Raw genomic sequence first — 494 nt, forward strand, 5'->3', positions numbered from 1 at the left:
CTGGTACAGAAACTAGGTAATTTATAATGGAAAAAATATATTTCTTACAATTCTGGAGACTGGGAAGTCCAAGATCGAGGAGGCACATCTGGGGTGGGCTTTCTTGCTGGTGGGGACTCTCTGCAGAGTCCCAAGGCAGTGCAGGGCATCACATGGGGAGGGGGCTGAGTGTGCCAGCTCAGATCTCTCTTCCTCTTATAAAGCCAACAGTCCACTCCCATGGTAACCCATTAATCCGTTAACTGTTAATCCGTAAGTGGATGAATCCATTGGTGATGGCAGAGTCCTCATGACCCAATCATCTCCCAGAGGCCCCACCTCTCAACATTGCCACTTTAGGGATTAAGCTTCAACATGAGCTTTGAAGGGAACATTCAAACTATAGCAGGAGTCCATTACAGAAAGAAAGTTCCATTTTATTCTTTATATATGTTACCCATATTAAAAATCATTCCATTGTGTTCGAGCCCCCAGTCGATGGAAAAGCATTCCTT

The 494-nt window shown here is 44.7% G+C and overlaps 1 protein-coding gene across 1 annotated transcript in view; it reads left to right on the top strand.

The window, feature by feature from the left end:
* CATSPERD (catsper channel auxiliary subunit delta) overlaps window positions 1-494 on the top strand; it is a 53,406-nt gene that overhangs the window by 1,040 nt on the left and 51,872 nt on the right. The gene's annotated exons all lie outside the window — the stretch shown is intronic.

Source organism: Galeopterus variegatus, unplaced genomic scaffold (assembly GCF_000696425.1).
Source record: "Galeopterus variegatus unplaced genomic scaffold, G_variegatus-3.0.2 Scaffold870, whole genome shotgun sequence".
Lineage (NCBI taxonomy): Eukaryota > Metazoa > Chordata > Mammalia > Dermoptera > Cynocephalidae > Galeopterus > Galeopterus variegatus.